General features: G+C 38.1%; 1 protein-coding gene across 3 annotated transcripts in view; it reads right to left on the reverse strand.

Moving 5' to 3' along the window:
* Window positions 1-23,221, reverse strand: part of GRM8 (glutamate metabotropic receptor 8) — a gene marked incomplete at both ends in the record, with an annotated part of 776,918 nt that overhangs the window by 331,902 nt on the left and 421,795 nt on the right. The window lies entirely within an intron of this gene.

Here is a 23,221-nt window from a genome sequence, read left to right on the forward strand (position 1 = left end):
GCTGGAGGAATCAGGCTCCCTGACTTCAGACTATACTACAAAGCTACAGCAATCAAGACAGTATGGTACTGGCATAAAAACAGAAAGATAGATCAATGGAACAGGATAGAGAGCCCAGAGATAAACCTACGCACATATGGTCACCTTATCTTTGATAAAGGAGGCAGGAGGCAGGAATGCACAGTGGAGAAAGGACAGCCTCGTCAATAAGTGGTGCTGGGAAAACTGGACAGGGACATGTAAAAGTATGAGATTAGATCACTCCCTAACACCATACACAAACATAAGCTCAAAATGGATTAAAGAGCTAAATGTAAGGCCAGAAACTATCAAACTCTTAGAGGAAAACATAGGCAGAACACTCTATGACATAAATCACAGCAAGATCCTTTTTGACCCACTTCCTAGAGAAATGGAAATAAAAGCAAAAATAAACAAATGGGACCTAATGAAACTTCAAAGCTTTTGCACAGCAAAGGAAACCATGAACAAGACCAAAAGACAACCCTCAGAATGGGAGAAAATATTTGCAAATGAAGCAACTGACAAAGGATTAATCTCCAAAATTTATAAGCAGCTCATGCAGCTCAATAACAAAAAAATAAACAACCCAATCCAAAAATGGGCAGAAGACCTAAATAGACATTTCTCCAAAGAAGATATACAGATTGCCAACAAACACATGAAAGAATGCTCAACATCATTAATCATTAGAGAAATGCAAATCAAAACTACAATGAGATATCATCTCACACCAGTCAGAATGGCCATCATCAAAAAATCTAGAAACAATAAATGCTGGAGAGGGTGCACTCCTGGTGGGAATGTGAATTGGTACAGCCACTATGGAGAACGGTATGGAGGTTCCTTAAAAAACTACAAATTGAACTACCATATGACCCAGCAATCCCACTACTGGGCATATACCCTGAGAAGACCATAATTCAAAAAGAGTCATGTACCAAAATGTTCACTGCAGCTCTATTTACAATAGCCCGGAGATGGAAACAACTTAAGTGTCCATCATCGGATGAATGGATAAAGAAGATGTGGCACATATATACAACGGAATATTACTCAGCCATAAAAAGAAACGAAATTGAGCTATTTGTAATGAGGTGGATAGACCTAGAGTCTGTCATACAGAGTGAAGTAACTCAGAAAGAGAAAGACAAATACCGTATGCTAACACATATATATGGAATTTAAGAAAAAAAAATGTCATGAAGAACCTAGGGGTAAAACAGGAATAAAGACACAGACCTACTTGAGAATGGACTTGAGGATATGGGGAGGGGGAAGGGTAAGCTGTGACAAAGCGAGAGAGAGGCATGGACATATATACACCACCAAACGTAAGGTAGATAGCTAGTGGGAAGCAGCCGCATAGCACAGGGAGATGAGATCGGTGCTTTGTGACCACCTGGAGGGGTGGGATAGGGAGGGTGGGAGGGAGGGAGATGCAAGAGGGAAGGGATATGGGAACAGATGTATATGTATAACTGATTCACTTTGTTATAAAGCAGAAACTAACACACCATTGTGAAGCAATTATACTCCAATAAAATTGTTAAAAAAAAAAGAGATCATACAGTATTTGCCTTTCTCTGTCTGACTTATTTCACTTAGCACAGTGCCCTTAAGGTCCATGCATGTTGTTCCAAGCAGTAAGATGTCACCCTTTTTTATGGCTGAATAATATTCTATAACCACTTTATCCATTTATCCATAGATGGACACTTAGATTGTTTCCATTTCTTGGCTATTGTAAATAATGCTGCAATAAACAAGAGGCTGCACATATCTTTTCAACTTACTGTTTTCACTTCCTTTGGATAAATACCCAGGAATGGACGTGATAGATCATATGGTGTTTCTGTTTTTAATTTTGAGGGGAGGCTCCATACTGTTTTCCATTGTGGTTGTACCTATTTACATTCCCACCAACAGTGCACAAGGATTCCCTTTACTCCACATCCTCACCAACACTTGTTATTGCTTGTCTTTTTGATAATAGCCATTCTAACAGGTGTGAAGTATTATCTCATTGTGGTTTTGATTTGCATTTCCCTGATGATTAATGATGTTAAGCATCTTTTCACACACTTGTTGGCTATCTGTATGTCTTCTTTGGAAAACTGTCTATTCATATCTTCCCATTTTTTAATCAGACTTTTGTTTTTAGTATTGAGTTGTATGAGTTCTTTATATATTTTGGATATTAGCCCTTTAACAGATATATAATTTTCAATTATTTCCTCCTATTCAGTAGGTTGCCTTTTCACTTTATTGATGCTTTCCTTTGCTGTGCAGAAGGTTTTTAGTTTGATGTAGTCCCACTTATTTACTTTTGCTTTTGTTGCTTTTGCTTTTGGTGTCAGATTCAAAAAACCATTGCCAAAACCTATCTCAAGGAGTTTACTGCTGATGTTTTCTTCTAGAAGTTTCATGGTTTCAGGTATTATGTTCAAGTCGTTAATCCATTTTGAGTTAATTTTTGTATGTGCTGTAAGATAGTGGTCCAGTTTCATTCTTTTGCATTTTGCAATTTTCCCAGCACCAAGAGACTGTCCTTTCCATATTGTATATTCTTGGCTCCTTTGTCATAAATTAATTGACCATATATGCATGGATTTATTTCTGCTCACTAATGAGTTTTCTGATAGTCTTTCAATCAAATGATTTTAGGAGTAAGACAGACTCGGGTATGGGAGTCATCTGGTAAACCACCCTCTTTCAAAGCCAAGATTCTTAAAAGAGTATTTATGCTCCCACTTCCTCATTTCCATTCACATCTTGACTCCTGCAAGTTGTCTCTCAGCCCAACCACACATCAAGGCTATCTGGGCAGAGACCATTAGTTGTACCTCAATACTAACTCACCATTTTTTCCATAGTATTAGAACTCATGATTTTTATCAGGGCACACAGTTGACCAGAATAAAGACATGGACATCTGCCCTTTGTCCCTATCATTTTTCAAACTTTCCTCCATCCTGACACCTAAAAGGCAAACATTATAACGGGAACTCCACTGGCCACCTGAAACCAGGAGGAATTAGAGCCACACCCTAGAGATGGCAGAGTAGCAAACTAGAAGCATTAGGTCCTCGAGTCCTGAGTAAAGCCGAGCCACTGCACCATTCCTGGACTGCCCCCTCCATATTTTACCAGACAGAAAAATAAAACTCTGGCCTCTTTAAACCAGTGTTATTTTCCCTGTCTGTTACTTATAGCTGGATATAATCCTAAATGATAAACAACCGTGGACTCTTTGTGTCTAAACCCAAGGACAGTTTATTACCACATTTTGACTTTTAATTGTACCAGTCTTTTTACAAGGTAGCATGGAACAGTAGGAAAAATACAACATTTATAATAAAAATTCCTCTACTTACTAGCTCTGTGATCTATGGCAAATGGCTTAACCTCTCTTGGTCTCCGTGTCTTTATTGGTGAATGGGGGAAAATGACCACTTACCTCAAAGTGTTGTTACAAGTAGTCAATCAAATGGAAGCTACAATTTCTTGTGTCCTTTTTCACAGGGTGTAAGGACTTTAGAATTATAAATTTTATACCTTTAGGTTTAAAGTACCCTTCAAACGAAGTACCCCTTTTCTAGTTTTACCTACCACTGAATTAATGGACATTCTGGTTTTCTTCAGATAAGTCAATTGTTTATAAAATAAACAAGGAAAAAGAAATCCGTTCAAGGCACTCTCCTTTCTGTTGCTTCTAAAATCATCTCTGTATCCTATCTTATTTTAAGATAGTGTCACTAACGGTCCACAAAGGCAGGGACCATGTTTATTTTCATGTGTCATTTTACTTCCATGCACATGGTAACATCTCAATAAATGTACCCTGTTTCCCATCCTGCCATGCTAGTAATCCCAGTATCAAAGGGTCCTTTCTTCTGCCACATAATGAAAAGTTATGAACAGATTTATGCCTTACCTCTCTACTGGCTACCTCTTGTGGCAACCTCTTATCCTTTACTTTCTAAGTATAATCCTATAGCCAATTATGTTCTACCCAACATTCTTATGGCTTAATAATAAATATGATAAGTAAAACAGACTCAAAAGCTCTCTACAGTTATTATAATTAGCATGTATAGACTTTCTGTCAATCAACTGGATGTGTTGGTCTAATTGGGCAAAAATCAGATTAATGTGACAAAGTATTTGTGAACTGCATGACTGTTTTAAACTCTTTCTCAGTTAAGTTCACAGACGGAGTAATTGTAAATCCTTCTCAATTTGCAAATGCTGTTTTGCTCACAATATTGGCTCTTTTCTGCCCCCATAGTTAGGGTCTATGTCTAACCAAGTTATGAGGGAGACTAAGTTCATTTTCAATTCCTCTTGCTTCTGTAGTTCTTGATCATGTTTCTCCTCTAAATAGCCATCCTCCTGTCCCTCCATCCCTGCCACAAGTGCCAGATACCAGCAAGATAAACTGCTTTACAAAGAGATATTAATGGCTGATAATGTTCAAGGTGTCACCACCCCGAGTATATTTTGTTAACATGCCTTCACTTCTGGAATATATGTTATCAGCATGTTGTGTGTAGGAAAGAATAGCCAAATTTAGATGGCCATTTATTTCAACTACTATCCCAGTGATGATCCTCCTCCCAGATTTCTAGGAGTCAACAAAAAGAGGGGAGGAAGTAATAATAACTGCAGCCAAATCCTACAGTATTCCTTTTTTACTGGGTACTAGTCAACTGAAATTAAATATGTGAACACATTTAGCTTTAAGAAACATTTCCTTTGCATAATTTTTATTAATAAAAATTCTACCTTTCTTCAAAGGTAAAAATTCACTCTTAAAAAACACAAAAATGGGCTTCCCTGGTGGCGCAGTGGTTGAGAGTCCGCCTGCCGATGCAGGGGACACGGGTTCGTGCCCCGGTCCGGGAAGATCCCACATGCCGCGGAGCAGCTGGGCCCATGAGCCATGGCCGCTGGGCCTGTGCGTCCGGAGCCTGTGCTCCACAGCGTGAGAGGACACAGCAGTGAGAGGCCCGCATACGGCAAAAAAAAAAAAAAAAAAACACAGAAAAAATATTATCAAATCAAGTGCTATCTTTTCCTCTAAATCTAATTTAAAAAAACAGCCTATCAAAATCTTTTATTCCTGTTATATTTACAAATTGACAAATAAAGAGATTTTCTATCCACTTTGATCAATTTTCCAAGTGGTATCTCATCTTCTTTATTAAATAATTCACTATTTATTATGTTTTGCTCTTTAACTTCTTCATAATCATCCCCAGCTTTTACTTGCTGTGGCACAGACTTGTGTGCTTTAATAATTTGGTAGGCCTTTTAGTTCTGTTTTTGGGTATTCGATTTCATCTCTTGTACATATTTGTAGATCATCATACCTCAATTATGCAACTTCTTCAAATAAGGTAAATTCTACTGAAATATAATTCTTAGTAGCTTCACTAATTTTCAAAGAAATTCCTAAAACTTTTATAATCAATTTCATTCTCTTAGCTAAAAGATCTCAGCTGAGAGTCATATACAAATGACTAAAGATGAGGGGGAAATCCCCACCTAATTCTTTCTCTTTCAAAGTATATTAGAAAATCCACTTGCTCCATTTACTTTCTTCAGTGAATCTTTGGTCAAAACCAACAAAAACAGAAAAAGTCATCTGAAAAATGTATGGCTAATCTATCATTCAAACATCTCTTTCAGATATCCTTTATATTTATCTTATTCCTTGTACTCCAAATTTTACATGCTTTTCAACATTTTCCATCCTACTGATACTACAATCTTCCTGAATATTCCCATTTCCCAGAGTCACTCAAGTATCTCTTAGGCCTTAGAACGTGGGAAAATTTGGTTTCCCTAACTATTGCAATGGTAAAATAAAATACAATTACATTAAAGGACATGATGAATGAATTCTATTTTACCCTTTAAATGGACTTTATCATAAGTATACAGTTAAACATACATTAGTAGCAAACCAAGAAAGCATTTAGACTAATCAGGCCTAGACTCTAGGAAATGAGTTCACAGATTATGCCTGTGAGACAGCATTCAGGTCGATTTGGTCAATTTAAAACAAAAAGATACATCAGCTGAGAGACAGAAGAAAAGAACTGTCAATAGCTCTGCTTTTTAGCTGATGTAAATGCAGCCTTAATGAAATATAAGCTACTCTTCACATGGAAATAGATTTCATGTTATCCAGATCATATTCAAAATCTTGTAACATATGGCATTCTAACTTTGAAACAGCCTTTTCTGAACCACCTACATGACAAGGAAGAAAGAGAAGTAGAACAAAGAGCAAAGGGGAACAGCATCAAACATGGTACAAATGAATACAGACAGGAAAATAAGATGCTTTGTTTCTAGTAAACACTTAGTTTTTCCACAGTATGATTTATAACATACAGTAAGATAACCACTATAAACATCTTATATATTTTACACTTATTTTGCATTTCCTAGTTGCCAGAAGCCATACTGAAATCTAAGATAGCCTCATCATGTTCAAAAGACTAACAAGAACAACAAAAAATGGCAATGAAACACAATCACAGAGTAATTACTATTCAGCCAGGAGAACAACGGAAGCATCTTTTCTCTGGCTGTAATCAGTTTATAATTATGGCCCTGCAAACAAGGCAACACATAAAGAAACAGCAAGAAACTCCCAGTCAGCTTCCATGTTATAAATTTATGGTGCCTTGAAGCTTTTTATCTTCACTGCCCTGACAGATGATGGGGACTCCAAAGTTCTCCCTTCATCAGCACCAGCATCCAGACCAGATGTACAAGTTAATGTTCCAAAGAAGCTAATTTTTTTTAATGTTAAAACCTCACAGAGCATGACAAATAACACAGGTTGAAAATATAAATAATTAAAACTAAGCATCAGCAGAAAGTAGCTTCTTATTTGTAACAAATAACAAGCCTAAAGAAACATGAAACATGCTCTTTCTAAAATATGTTGATATCATCTAATATTATGGCTTGCTAAAATTATTTTATTTTAGTGGAACAGAACGTGTGAGTTGCCTTCTGCTAGTCTAACCATTTACATCTTCTACACAGTGACTTTCTAGAGAAGGTTTGCTATATAGATTATGTCAATACAGACTCAGAGATCGATTTATCGGCAAAAGGAAGACCATAAAGGCTCTCTTAATTAATGTAAAGAGTTGAATAATCTTTTCCTAACTGGCATTTTGGAGTATGGAATTCACTACCTGTTTAATTCTAAAATCAGTCTGTGTAAGAGCATATCCTTAAAGGCATTGTCAATGAAATTCTACTTTTTAAACAACAACAAAAATGCACATCGTTAGCATAATCAAAATATGTATTGAGACTTCTTTTCATTTAATAACTATGGAGATACTGTACTTCCTAAAGAGAAATCTTTTATGTAGCTTCATAAGGATGCAAGAGATAATATACCTCACACCTACATTTTAAATTAAATGTTGGGTATTGGGATTTGCACTAGTATTTATTCACGCAGTTGTATTTGTCATTGTATTAAACCATAGTATCAGCATTTTATTTAAGAGATTGTTTCTTTTCATTAAAAACTATGGTCATAAGTCCTAGAGATGAATTAGCTACGTGTTCAGGTGCTTGTGCCAAGGTGATCAGAGGCCATCCCTGGAGCCAGGGCTGAACTAATGGAGAAAGGAACATATGGTGAGGATGGTTCCGAGTCCAAACAGGTGAAGGTGAATGGCAAAGAGCGGCAGTGAGGCTCCATAAACTGTAGATGCAGACAGGAAGACAGGAGAGAACAGAGACTCGGCGGGTGAGAATGGGGCTCTGAGTAGGAGGACTTGACCTGAATTCAGGGGGTGCCAGCTGCTTTGCTAGACTGCAAAATGTGAGTCAGATGCCTCTCCTGCGGGGGAGCAAGCAGGAAGTTTGAGATTCTCATTAACTCTTTGAGATCACCAGGGTGCCATTTGATAAATGGCAGTGCCTGCGTTCTGGTGTTCTAAGTGGAGCCCAAGCATCTGTTGGAATAAACGTACATCCTACAGCGGCCGGCTTATTAATATAGAGTGTGACCCCACCCAAAGAATGCATCTGAGTGATAATGACTGGTACATGTCATACATGCAGTTACTATATTAAAGAGAGAGAGAAGCCGAAAGAGAGATATTCAAGTCTAGCACACAGTTCTTAAATACTCCACTACTACATTCTTACTTTTTTAAAAAAGAACTTAATTTGAGATGTCAGGTTTAGATAACCGAATGTCTTCATTGCTACCAGCTTTCTTTGTCTACATTTACCTGGACTTGCATTTACTATTAGTGTTATTATTTTCTACCTTCTGTACTATATTCATATTTTTAATGTAAAGCATTGTCTGTATTGTTTCATCGGAGGCAACTTTCCCAGACCAGGTTTTTTTGTTTAAGTCCTGCTGTAACCAGGGAGGCTGCCAACTCTAGGAGGTGACTCGCACATCGAGCTCTGCATACATTCAAGTACAGAATCAAGCAGGAGGGCATTCCCTTTTCTCCTTGTGTAGGAGCCCTGAAGGAGAAACCAACTAGTAATGTCTACTGCCAATTCACAGGACTGTGTTCAAAAGCATAGCCCTTACACAATCTTTCAAAGTATTTTGCTGATAATTAGTATTTGTTGCCATCCGGTGAAAAACAGCCTCTTGGGTACAGCTCGTGGATAAAAGAACCATAAAAGTGGTTAACTGAATTCCATTAAAAAAAAAAAACGACTCTAAAACAGATAAACATCGATTTTAATCAGGCCATTAACCACTGTGCTGAAATTGAACATGTATTTGCAGGGAAACAGGTTTTTTGGAAAGATGGAGAGATGGAGACAGAGATACTGAATAGCACACCTGAGCATTCTACGATCTTCCTCAATGCAGTGTAAGATGATGCTGAGTTGTCTTCAGAAATTAGGAGTGCCTGGTATTTGTCAACACTCTTTCAAAGAAAGCTCACAGATTATAAATGAAATGTTTCGAGAGGGGCGACTTAAAAGACTTGTGGCACATGCAAAATGCTGCTATAATTTCCAATGTCTGGCAGGATAGCAGTCTGGAGGGCCAGGTTCATGGCCACAGTGTGTCCCTTAGGAACAGAGAACTTGGGGAGGCCAGCAGGGGAATTTCAGGTTGCTCCAGTCCTGGTGGCCTTTCCACATCTGAGCAGTATGTTTCCTTGATGAGAATTTTTTAAAACTTCACAGTAATTGGTTGTGTTCTCCTTTTACCAATAACCATTGCTGCTGGAAACCAAAGTAATCAAGGCAACGTCTAAACGTAGCGTGTGGACCCTGGACGGACACCAGCAGCAGTACCTGTCAGGGAACTTGTTAGAAAATAAGTCTTCAGGTCTCACCCCAGTTCCATGGAATCAGAAACTTGGGACTGGGGCCCAGCAACCTGTGTTTTAACAAAGTGATTCTGATTCACTGCAAAGTTTAAACTGTGAGCAATTAGGTGTAGTTATTCTACCTTACTCTCAACTCTAATCAATAATTAATCTGAACTTGGTTGTGTCCCTGACTTTACTATCACAGGCCTTACATTTCAAAGAGTTTCAACCTAAAACACATCCATCATTCTAGAAAATAAAACTATTTTTCTGATTTTTTGAAAAAGCCCTTCATGGAAGTTATCAGGTGATTTTACCATTCCAGCCACGAACAGTATACTGACTCTGTCAAAGCTGTTTCAGTGACTGAGAGAAACAGAGCAATATCTGCCAACTGTCAACACGATGTCTGGCCACTGCCTGTGTGCCTACTTTTTCCAGGGCCCTCCTGCACTGCCTCTTGGTACAGAAGGTACAAGTTCCTTCGTCATTCCTCACTCCCTCTCTCATCTTCCTCCTTGTTGAGGTCCACTCCATAGAATTTACAGCACATTCTTCCCTGCAATATAATGTGTACTGCAGAATACTCTTTGACTTTCATGCTAAACCCCTCTACCTCCTTTCCCCTCCCGGAAACAGAAGAAAGTTGGGAGGGGTGTGTCCTACATAATCAAGCTGCTGTGTGAAGTTTTTGCATGATAGTTCTACCAGCTAGCTTTCAAATCTTCACTCGGTTATTTGTGTTATTTCTCTACTTGTAATAAAAAGTGCCCTCTTTATCGACCTCCTTTCTGACCCATACTTTAAAATTTAAAGTAATGGTTTCCTTGGTAACAGCTACCCTCCCACTGCACTTTTATCTTCTTTTGCCTGGCTGGTCTGTTCTAATAAAAGACGGTTATGATAGAGTAGAAAGGTCACTACAGGTCAGAAGGTCTGTGTTCAAGGGACGTATCTAGCCCTTACAGACTGATCAGCACATGCCACTTAAAACTCTGAGCCATGGTCTCCTGATCTGGACAATGGAATTAATAATTACCCCTGCCTTGCATGCTCCATACAACTTTTAAGACCAAATTTAAAAACGTATAGGATTGGGCTTCCGTGGTGGCACAGTGGTTGGGAGTCTGCCTGCCGATGCAGGGGACGCGGGTTTGTGCCCCGGTCCGGGAGGATCCCACATGCTGCGGAGCGGCTGGGCCCGTGAGCCATGGCCGCTGGGCCTACGCGTCCGGAGCCTGTGCTCCGCAACGGGAGAGGCCACAGCAGTGAGAGGCCCGCGTACCGCAAAAAACAAAACAAAACAAAAACGTATAGGATTAACAGATACTACTATATACAAAATAGGTAAACAGTAAGGACCTACCGTATAGCACAGGGAACTATACTCAATGTCTTGTAATAAGCTATAATGGAAAAGAATCTGAAAAATATATATGTGTGTATATATATGTATAACTGAATCACTTTGCTGTACACTTGAAACTAACACAACATTGTAAATTAACTAGACTTCAATTTTAAAAAACATATTTAAAAAAATGTTGAGCAACCAAATAAAACTTCCTATACATAAGGGGATTAACAACAAAATAAATGAATGTGAAGTCATTGTGGCCACAGTAAACCTGAGTTACTAGTATCAGTGACAGAGCTTACAGACTCAAAGTGAAAGCCCATAGAACTAGGACTTGAAAATCAGAACATGTCTCTTCAGATTGGGTGGCCTTTTAACATACAGAGTCCAAATACCACAAACTATTCAGACATGTTGATCCAATTGATTAACTAGTAAATGTCTGTAATGAAAAGCAAATAGTAATTGTTCAGTTTTGCTGAAGCAGTTGTAAGTAGAGAAAGAAAGTGTTGCCTAAGACATTTCCACATTTGGAGAAAAACTGGAACAAAAGGAGTCAACCTACCAAAGACCACACAACCTAAACAACCATGGAAAGGGATTTGGGGCCAATGATCCCATACAGAAATGTTTACTAATATAAAATAGGCTTTGTGATTAATCAGTAATGCATCAATAGCTATGGGGAAAATCACACCCATAAGAAATTACATTGGATCATTAACAGCAGTATAGATGTCCATCAATTTAAATGGATCTTGAAAATAAGGCATAATATTTATCTCCCTGTGTTTTTTTTTTAAATCTTAGGAAAAAATATCGGTTTGGAACTCAGAAATCACCAAAACAAAGAGGCTAACATAAGAATGTCTTTGCTCTGTTTATTACTGAAACCACATAAGAAATGGAAAAACAAAAACAAAAACAGCCCTCAGCACTAGCAGTGTTAATTATCTACATTATTTTTCCTTGTATATAACCTTGAAAAAAATCAGCCTATTAACCTTGCAGAGTGCATTCTCACAGACATTTTGCTCAGCATGAGCTTACAACCAATCCCAAACTGTTAGTGTCAATTCCCCAGGTTTAGTGCCTCCCTAAGGTCACTTTCTTTAGTTACCAAAGATCAGAGTCCTTTAGCAAAGCAGGGTCCTTAAAGTTAACATACTGTCATCGCAAAGACCTGCTTTCCAATTCAGAAGATAAATGTCTTTAACTTGTTACATAAGAAATGACAGCAAACAACAGAACACAATTCACATTGATTTTTCTTTTTCTTCTGAAAAACATCTTTCTAATCCATATCACTTATTCTAATATATGAAAATAAAGTATTCATTCTTATCCATTGTGTTATGCTATACCCTGTGATTTTATTATTCTGAGATTTTCTTTAAATAACATAAAAGCATAGGATTAATTTTTTTAAAGAAACATCAGTGTTTGTTAATATGCCCTAAAACAGAGTTTTCAATGTGTGGTCCACAAACCACCTGCAACAGAATTAACTAGGATACTTGTTTGGGTTCCTCAACTCCATCCAGGTGAATTAGACTTGGGGGAGGAGGAACTGAGAAGTTGCATCTTCGCAAACACTGCTGTTGAGTCCTATGCACACTAAAGTTTGTGAAACACTGTTAATCTTAGCCAATAATTCCCAAGTCACTGCACATTATATACACCTGGGGAACTTATAAAAACACCAATGGGCAGAACTCACCCCAGACCAAAAAAAAAAAAAAAAAAAGCCCAATTAAAAAATTGACAGAGGACCCGAATAGACATTTTTCCAAAGAAGAAATAGAGATGGCCAACAGGCACATGAAAGGATGCTCAACATCACTAATCATCAGGGAAATGCAAATCAAAACTACAATGGGATATCACCTCATACCTGTCAGTATGGCTATCATCAAAAAGACAAGAAATAACAAGTGTTGGTGAGGATATGGAAAAAAGGAACCCTCATGCACTGTTGGTGGGAATGTAAATTGGTGCAGCCGCTATGGAAAAGTGTGAGGATTCTTCAAAAAATTAAAAATAAAACTACCACACAATCCAGCAATTCCACTCCTGGGTATTTATCCAAAGAAAATGAAAACACTAATTCGAAAAGATATATGCACCTCTTCATTCAACGCAACATAATTTACAATAGCCAAGATATAGAAGCACCCTAAGTGTCCATCAATAGATAAATGGATAAAGAAGATGCAGCACACACACACGTGTGTACACACACACACACACACACACACTAGAATATTACTTGGCCATAAAAAAGAATGAAATATTGTCATTTGTGACAACATGAATAGACCTAGAGAGTATTACATTAAGTGAAATAAGTCAGAGAAAAACAAATACTATATGATTTCACTTATATGTGGAATCTAAAAAACAAAACAAATGAACAAACATAACTAGACAGAAAGAGTCATAGATTCAGAGTACAAATAGGTGGTTGCCAGAGGGAAGGAAGGTAGGCAGAAGAGAGAAATAGGTGAGGGAGATTAAGAGGCACAAATTTTCAGTTACACAATAAATGAGTCAAGATTACACACACACACACACACACATACTATAAATAAGGTTGCCAGATAAAATTCAGGACATGCTTATTTAACAAACTTATACTACAGAATTATTTGTTGTTTATCTGAAATTTAAATTTAACTGGGAATCCTATATTTTTGTTTAATAAATCTGGCAATCTGAGTTATGGAGCCTCAGCACAAGATTTCTTCTCTTTGAGTCAACTGGGCAGTTGAGGTTGAAAACAACTAATTCTAAACCAAGGCTTTAAAGACATTGGAATATAAACTCTACAGAAACATGCAGGCAATAGGGGTAGAATTGAGATAATATAGCTCAAAAGCAGGCTAAAAAAGAGAAATATCTGTCCCATCCTTGACTACTTCATATACTCGTTTTCCCAAAAATTTCATAGGAGTTGACTAATTTTAAATTAGGTACATAAATATAAATAAAAGGCAAGACAGGTTTCACATGTGGAACAGTGTATCTTTTTTACATTGAAATATTCTCTTAGAAGATACTAAGTAAAAGGGGGGCCTCCAACAAGTTGGTTTCCATGGTTATTTAAACTCTTCCCTAATGGGTAAATCGGCTTCTACAGTCACAAACCCCTCTCTAGATCCCCAGGATTCCCAGCAAGAGAAAAGTCCTGGATAATAGCTACCTCTTTCAATGATATTCACTATCTGCTGTTTATAAAGCAGCTGAAAAATAATGCCATTTCCCCTCAGAAAAAGGTTGGGAGCCTTTAGACATTACCCAATTGTCCAAATGGGGATCCTGATGGAATAAACACAGGTGCAAAATCATTCACAGGTTTACACAGTGAGGGAGAAGATTAAGATTATTGAATATATGTTACTGTAGCTGGTGAAGTGGAAACAATAAGGTAAGATTGATAAATAACAACCCTAAAATTTCTGTAGAGTTCTCTCATTACAGTCACCCCAAATTTAAAACATTAACCTCAACTATAAATACCAATACTTTAAAATAAAATGATGAATATATTACCATTGAACTGATAGCATTATCTTTAAAAGAATTACACCTTGGGGCCTCCCTGGTGGCGCAGTGGTTGAGAGTCCGCCTGCCGATGCAGGGGATACGGGTTCGTGCCCCGGTCCGGGAAGATCCCATATGCCGCGGAGCGGCTGGGCCCGTGAGCCATGGCCGCTGGGCCTGCGCATCCGGAGCCTGTGCTCCGCAACGGGACAGGCCACACCAGTGAGAGGCCCGCATACCGCAAAAAGAAAAAAAAAAAAAAAGAATTACAGCTTGCAAGCTTTCTCAACATGAATGAGTTAAAATTTTAAAGATCGACATTTACACAAAGCTGAATTCTAATCAGACAAATGATTTCAGGGGCTAATAAATTTTAGTGAGAATGCACCTTTGTAAATTGAAGAAAGAGCACAGAAAAATCAATGCAGGAAAGGCACATGCCCATTTTAAGCTTTTTTTCCTCAAATTTATCTCTATAAGATTGTCCACATCTCAAATTCCATGAAAATGTCCTAAGAAGGTATATGTCCAGGAAACACCTATCAGCCAGCATCTTAAAATGGAATTCTAAAGTTATCTTGCTATCTATGAGTATAGCTCCAGATTTGGTAATTATTAATCCACCTCTTCAAAGTGTGGTGTTTATCAAAGAAGGAAACAAAAATGACCAGCAGATGACTGAAATGACCTTCACTGATTTGGGTCGGTGACAATAATGATACATTGGGCAAGCCGGTCATGACACCAGCCTACATGTCTCGAAGGATTTGGTGGTATTTACAATGGCAGTGTTTAAGAGGATCATTTAACAAAGCTCCTGGTAAGTGTTTCCCATTAATAATTATAACAAACTGAAATCTGCTGACTTTGTGTTGACACACCAAATTCCTTTAAGTTAAAAATAAACTGTGTGGGGCTTCCCTGGTGGCGCAGTGGTTGGGAGTCCGCCTGCCGATGCAGGGGACGCGGGTTCGTGCCCCGATCCCGGAAGATCCCACATGCCGCGGAGCAGCTGGGCCCGCGAGCCATGGCCGCGGAGCCTGTGTGTCCGGAGCCTGTGCTCCGCAACGGGAGAGGCCACAGCAGTGAGAGGCCCGCGTACAGCAAAAAAAATAAAAAAATAAAATAAAAAATAAATAAAATAAATAAAATAAACTGTGTGTAAGATGCCACCTCATTTGAGGTGCACAATGTGTCCATTTTTCCATTTTGGGTCTAGGAAGGCACTAGCAGGTTGATCTTTTTGAATGCATGGCATAGAATCAGTTTACTAAGATTCTCCTTTTAAAGGAAACTTCAAAAAGAATAACTCTCTTATCACAGATATTATATTCTTTATCAGCAAATAAGTATTCATCATTCCAAGAAACATTTTTGGAGGATCAGTTAGGGTTCAGATGAATTCTAGACCCAGTCCTGCTCTAAGCTCACCGTCTTGCTTTTCTTCAAGACATGCCTTCAGGAAAGGGAGTGCTCTCTTCTTTCCCCTTGAGTGGGAGAATTAAAAAAGACATTTAAAAATTCTAATTTGTTTACTGAGAAAAAAAGTTCAAACTGCATTCTAGACCATAGAAATGGTCATTAAATCTGGAGGTTTCCTAGCCCCACCCTAGGAGTTATTATCAGAATTGCACATCATTAATCCCTGAGAGTTTCACAGTTTATAATTCCCCTAGCTTTTCTGTCAGTATAAAGGTTAGGATTTTATCAGTTACCACGCTAAACCTCTTAATTTTTATAAATACCTCATGTGTGTTGTGATTAGCATTAGTAAAGATGGCTTAACTGGATGGCCTAAGAATATCATTTATGATTTGTCATTTATTATTTACATTTTTTACACTTAACCTGGAATTAAAAGTACAACCACACATATTCCTATTTATTTAAAATAGTCAGTCATAAATAACATTCCCGACTGAATTTAACTTTTTTCTCTTAATCACAATTTTAGATTCCTCTAAATACCAAGCCCTGCTCTATGGTCCATGAATATATTCCTTAGTCTGCAGCAAGTGGTGTGCAAATTTATCAATAACTTGCAAGTAAGAGAGCTGAAAGGCGGCTCCTGTTTGAAGTCTACTGACAACTCTCTGAAGCTAAAGCCTTTCAGTCCCTCAAGCATGGATTTATTCATGATTTTTGACCTTAAGAGATTTAGGGGAAAAGTGCTGAAAAAGTGAATGTTTAATCATTGGATAAAAACTACTCCTAGAACATGAAATATTATTCCAAAATCTGTAAGTAGCACTAAGTGTAAAACAGCAACGGCATTCCAAATTTGCTGCCTCTCCTCTTCTCCCTTAAATACCGATGTAAACTTGTGTCTGGTTTAAGCCTGATACTACCTAAAGATACATTTTTATATCCACATTAAAAGTAGGAATACGGAGATCAATATTGGGCAAGTCTAATGCATAGAAGTATAGCTAACCACCGATAGAGCCTTTGAAAGAGATTCAGGATTGTCTTCTTTGGGGATAAATTTACACCTCCAGAAAAAAAGTGCAAGAAGAAAACAGCTCTGTGGGAAGAACCGAGTGATATCACAATACTCTAAGTTCTGCCTCCCAGAATGTGGCAGAATTTCTTTCCAGATTTACACAGTGCCAAGTCCACTGTCTTCAACTTGCCGTGTATGATATCAGGATTAATATTTTAGCATTTTCTCCCACTGTGTAGTGTTCATCACCTTCACAGACTCAAGGACAGATTTGAAGTGCATAACTAAGGATTGGGGGAAAGGCTTCGGCGTTTGCATCTTACCAAGATGGAATGAAGACATCAAGGAATGTTCTGACGGGGAAAATACAGATCCACACAAGTTTGCCTTGAAGTGTAAGGCCAAGGAAAACTGAGCAAAAATATGAATATTTCCTCTTTGGGGAGAGGGGCAGGTGTGATTATGCCCACCTCATAGGGATGGGGTCACTTCAATGGGCTCCCCCTGCCCACTGCTAGGATTAATTTGAATGATCAGCTCAAGTCAGAGGTAACTGCAGGGATGGGTATCCTTTGTATCAGCAGGGATGGTAAAGAGAGCTTTGGCTTTGAAAAGGGGCTGTGCTGGCTCTATGACAACCTTGACTCCTGCCTGATAGCAAGGGAAAATAAAGCAGTTCACTTCAACAAGCCTGGTTGAACTTAACAGAGCTCCTCCTATATCCCAGAGTGAGGTCAGAGGGCTTACTGCCCCTGACACAATACCAAGGGCAGACAATTTATGTTCCTACATAAGGTCAGGGGGCTTCGGAGGGCTGGAGCTGTTGGAAAGAGCCTTACCCATGACCTTACCCGGAAAAGTCCTCCAAGAAAGATCTGTTTTTGCCGATGGGAATGAAAAAGAATGGCAGTGATGATAACTTGGAGCAAAAGTTCAATCTATGTGGCTCTATTGGAGAACATTCCAGAGACTGCTTTGACTGCCTCAGAGATGCTAGAGGAGCTTTGACTGCCTGAGAGATGCTAGGTAGGCTTCATCTGGAGAGCTGAAAAGAGGTCCAATATATGGAAGGACTAGAATGCCAGAATAACTAGTTTAGACACTCTAGCCCTTTTCTACCCAAAGTGTGATCTGTGGACCAGCAGCAGTAACACCCTGTGGAAGCTCAGAGAAATGTAGTTTCAGGACTCCCTCAGATCTCTTGGGTCAGAATCTGCATTTTGACAAGATCCTCATATGATTCTTGCCCACACTGATGGTAAAGAAGCACTGCTTTAGTATTTATTTGAATCACCCAGGGTACTAAAGCTAATGGTGAGCTCAGGAATCTCCAAAGTCAACCATCATCTGGGTTGAGACAAATAAGAGGATGGCAACTACCAAGCAGTTGAGGAACATTAATCAGATACAGATGCGTAGGATGGATATAAGGGTAAAGGGACAAGCAGCAATCATTCAAAAGACGGTAACAATAATGTATACATGATTATGCCTATGCAGTAGGGTTAGCCAAACCAACTTAAAACTCCATCTTTGATTCCTAGCTTGGTACTTAAGAACACAGGATGGATAAAGTATCAAGGAGCCCTCTTTGTACTTAGGAAATTCATCCAAAGGTAGCACCTCCATCCTTTTATCTTCCTTCCCTGGGCTGTAGGAGGCAGATCCCCCAGCTGGGAGACTCAGCTACTAGTAGCTAGAACAGTGCTTCTGTAGAATACAAGGAACATTATCTGGCATACACTAGGTGTTCCATAAATGTGGTTACTGTTGTTGTTATAATAATAAGAATTATTACTAGTACCTTGGTTGTACCTCCTCATTTATCCAGCCTGCTCCATAAAGGTTGGGTTTACTTAGTTCCTTGATAGTTACTTAAGAACCTGAGTGAGACAGACCTGAATTTGAGGCAAACCAGCCCAAAGTTGCAGAATCAACTCATCTCCCCCTTCCCAACCCAAGGAAATAGAAGCCAAGGAAAGGAAGAGATGAACCCTGATGTCTCTCCAAAAGACATGCCTGGAATTGGAAATCATCTCACATTACAAAATCAGAAAGCAGACATATTCTTTTTTCAGGTTCAATGACATGATGATCCTCAAATACGAGCTCTAACTTTCAAACTGTTTCTGATTTTTTTTTTTTGTAGATGATGGCCATGATGATATTTATAACTCATGCTGCTGACAATAGTCTACCTTACCAAATTACTTTCTGGTACCTTAAAAACCATAAGCCTTACAAATCTCATCATATCCTAATGCATTGCTTTGTACAGACCCAGGAAGGAGACCAGCCTCTGTCATTCATCAAAGTGTCTTTCCTAATGCATTCTAGGTTCCCCTTAGAAATCCCTCATCTGCACACCAGGCAGGCTTCCTTCTCACTCCTTTTGCTATGAAATCACTGCCTTCAATAGATTTTTCCCCGTTTTCCTTATTTAAATATGTATAAGCGTAATGCAGCTATGCCCCAGTTCATCAATAGTAATTCTTCTTATATTTAATGACAGAGAAATGTGGACCATTAAATACAAAGTTAATGCTTCTGTCTCTCTCACTACATGATGATTTGTTTCTTTAACTGGCCTCTGAGCTTGCTGTTCACATCATCCCAAGTCTGCCACCAGAGGATAGTCAGTACTTGAAGAGCATGAAGACTATCCAGCTCCCTGGGATCATTTAAGTGGTGGTCCAGTCAATGATTTAGGGGGAAAAAAGTGTTAAATATTTGTCTTAAGTGTACATCAAAATAAATTCTAGATGAATTAACAAATTTAACGTAAAAATTAATAAATTGTTTAAAAGAAAACAGAGTGCAAATATGCCGACTTAAGGAAGAACTTTTAAAAGCATGGTACCGAAGTCAGAAACCTTAAAAATATGATTAATATATTTAATGGAATAAAAATACAAAACTCATTTAAGTGCAAAAAAGCCATATTTTATCAGCAGTATTAAAAGGCAGGTAAGTCTCTGGGTAAATATTTGCAACATATGATGAACAAAAGATGTAACACTGTATGTATAAGGAAAAAAACTATTTGAAATAAATCAGATAAGAAAAAAATGAGAAATGCTTGAAATAAGTAAAAAAAAATAATGGCAAAGGCTACAAAAAGGATATTTTTAAAAAGAGAAATACAATCGGCCAATATGCATACGAAAATTGTTCAACCTCATTTGTGCCAGATACCAATCAAAGTGACACTATAACACTATATTATTCACCTATTAATATCCCATACACTGCTAGTGAAAGCATAAGTTGAGTCACATTTTCTAAAGACAAATTGCTAATTTTTTTAGACTTTGAAAATGTGTATATGCTTCACACAGCAATGCCACTTGTAGAAATAAATCTTAATTAGATGTAAAGCTGTTGCTTATTAAAGCCAACCAACAATAGGGGACATGTATAATGAAATACTTTGTGATCATAAAAATTTGTTATCTAAATCTATAATTATTAATTTAAAGGTTGCTCATGATATATTGCTATATTAGCAAAAAAACAGGTTACTACATGGTGTTTTTTTCTTACAATTTATTTTGTGTAAAATGAAAAGAATGATATGCATATGTTTATATAGGACACCAAAATATTCAGCATTCATATCTAGGTGATATTTAATGAGTTATTAATTAAATTGTTTATCTGTATTATATAATTTTCTATAATATGCATGTGTTAGCTATTATAATACATATTGGCTAAAATTTAATATAAATTAATATTTATAATTTTAGGATGGGGAAAGAGCAGGACCCAGCATACAAACTATTCAGAAGAGGCTCCCTCTCATTTTGTTAAGTAGAGAGGCCCATCCTTTCAGAGTGACTGTTACAGAGGGAAGACAGGCACTGGTGGTGGTGTCTCCTTTGCTCTGATTCACATTCCATCCCTTGGTCCACTTTCTCAATTACTCGAGGAAATATAGACAGTTAAATGTCAACATGAGTTATAATGGGATTCTAGCAAGTAAGTCTCCTAATGGTTTGTCTGGTTAATGTAAGCAATACGGACCAATATACTTATTTATGCAAGATTTCAAAGGACTGTGATCGCTTTGATTTTCCCCTGTTATGGTAGAAGAACTATGAGTGGGCCCCCCTCTACGACTTCTCTGGCCCATCTCTGCATCTGGCCTCCCATCTCTTCAGAACTCCTATTTAACTCCTCCAATGACAGCCTCTCCTAAACATGGCCCATGTTCCTCAAAATCTGGAGAAGAAATGACAATATCACTAAAAGCCATGCTGAAAACCAGGATAAAGTCATAACATTATTTTTTTTTATTCAAAAAGAAAAACCTTTGTAATCTGAAATCACCAAGGTCAAAATGTGCAGGGAATGGTGACTATGACTACACATGTGAAGGAAGAATGTTGCTTGTTGACATAATCAAACCATCATGTGAATTACACTTTTAGACTGGGGAACCTGAATTTAGTGTACGGGCACAAGTTTTCAGGTAGCTCTTGCTAGGATATATTAACCTTGAAAGAGAGATCCAGGCAGATATTAATAGAGGCAGGTCAAAGGGAAAGGTTTCCAAATGGTCAGTTCCCTAGTACTAAATAAAAATCCTCTTTGAATAAGTTGGTGGTTCTCTTGGTGCTCATGAGGTCCAAAATTATTCTGACTTTTCATTGTAAATTTTTGGTGGTGTCATGATTCATTTCCCTGTAGGACGCCAACCCTGAGGCCCGTACTAACCAGTAAGGGCCCTGGAACCTTGTGCCTGCAGTTCAGAGAAGCTACCAGCAGATGGCAACACTGGTTAATTGAGCAGGTACCAGCCTCTAGGCACAAACCATTGGTAGTCCCTTAGATAGTCTCCCTAAAATGTCTAGTTTAATTCTTTCTAAATACGAAAACTATTTGTGAAGATTCCAGCACTTAGAGAAAAGTAGGAACCTGTAGCAATCAATGTGTATCAGTACTATGGAAAGATTATAAGTGAGGTTTCATTTTCAAATTCAAAGTTGGAAAAAAAAAACTACAGGAATTTTTTAGTCTCCCAGTTATCCAATACCTTATTATCAATTTTTTGGTAAATTCCATAACCGGAATTTATATTCTTCTACATTCTGAAACACAGCCTTAGTTGCGTTTCTTCCAGCCCTTCATGTTCTAGTTCTTGAGATTTAAACATCACTCTATGACCACGGCCCCCACAACCAACTAAACTGAGTCCTTAATTATCCCTAAGTAAGGATGCTGACCACTATGGTCAAGAGCTATGGCTTGGGGGTCAAAAAGCCATGGGTTTAAATTGTTCACCATTTACTTGGGCAGATGATTTAATCTTATTAAACCTCAGTATCTTCATCTGTAAAATGGTGTTAACAATACACCTGACTCCTAGGATTAAATGAGAGAACACGTGTTTAAACCCAATCCAAAAATGGGCAGAAGACCTAAACAGACATTTCTCCAAAGAATATATACAGATTGCCAACAGACACATGAAAGAATGCTCAACATCACTAATCATTGGAGAAAAGCATATCAAAACTACAATGAGATATCATCTCACACCGGTCAGAATGGCCATCATCAAAAAATCTACAAACAATAAATGCTGGAGAGGGTGTGGAGGAAAGGGAACCCTCTTGAACTGTGGGTGGGAATGTAAATTGATACAGCCACTATAGAGAACAGTATGGAGGTTCCTTAAAAAACTAAAAATAGAACTACTATATGATCCAGCAATCCCACTACTGGGCATATACCCTGAGAAAACCATAATTCAAAAAGAGTCATGTACCAAAATGTTCATTGCCGCTCTATTTACAATAGCCAGGACATGGAAGCAACCTAAGTGTCCACTGACAGATGAATGGATAAAGAAGATGTGGCACATATATACAATGGAATATTATTCAGCCATAAAAAGAAACAAAATTGAGTTATTTGTAGTGAGGTGGATGGACCTAGAGTCTGTCATACTGACTGAAGTCAGAAAGAGAAAAACAAATACTGTATGCTAACACATATATGGAATCTAAAAAAAAAAAAAAAAAAGGTCATGAAGAACCTAGGGGCAAGACGGGAATAAAGACACAGACCTACTAGAGAATGGACTTGAGGATATGGGGAGGGGCAAGGGTAAGCTGGGACAAAGTGAGAGAGTGGCATGGACATATATACACTTCCAAACGTAAAATAGATAGCTAGTGGGAAGCAGCCACATAGCACAGGGAGATCAGCTTGGTGCTTTGTGACCACCTAGAGGGGTGGGATAGGGAGGGTGGGAGGGAGGGAGATGCAAGAGGGAAGAGATATGGGAACATATGTATATGTATAACTGATTCACTTTGTTATAAAGCAGAAACTAACACACCATTGTAAAGCAATTATATTCCAATAAAGATGTTTAAAAATAAATAAATAAAAAATAAAGTGCTACATTTAAAGCACTGTGCCTGAAGCATAGTGAGCCCTCACTAATGCTCTATTACCATTACTCATGATAAGTCCTTGATTGAGCACCGTTTCCTCTATTTGAAA

Source organism: Mesoplodon bidens, assembly GCF_964165515.1.
Source record: "Mesoplodon bidens genome assembly, chromosome: 9".
Taxonomy (NCBI): domain Eukaryota; kingdom Metazoa; phylum Chordata; class Mammalia; order Artiodactyla; family Ziphiidae; genus Mesoplodon; species Mesoplodon bidens.